This window comes from Apteryx rowi, unplaced genomic scaffold, assembly GCF_003343035.1.
Source record: "Apteryx rowi isolate R43461 unplaced genomic scaffold, aptRow1 scaffold_173, whole genome shotgun sequence".
NCBI classification, from domain to species: domain Eukaryota; kingdom Metazoa; phylum Chordata; class Aves; order Apterygiformes; family Apterygidae; genus Apteryx; species Apteryx rowi.
Window position 1 is genome coordinate 759,895 of NW_020448008.1, and position 245 is coordinate 760,139.

Genomic DNA, 245 nt, shown 5'->3' on the forward strand with positions numbered 1-245 from the left:
CCCCAAATGCACCCCATACCACCTGAATGCCCACCACCCTCCACCCAAACGCCCCCAGCCCCAAGCTCCACCACCTGTAGCCCAGACACCCCCAGGCCCTGCCCCCCGCGGGCCCCAGGAGCCCCTCTCTTCCGCACCCCCCGTGGCTTTGCAACTCCCCGGGGAGACGCAGCGGGGTCCCTGACCCGCGGCGCCGCGCGTGCCCCGGTGACCCCGCCGTCGCTGTCTCCCTTGCAGGCCAAGCC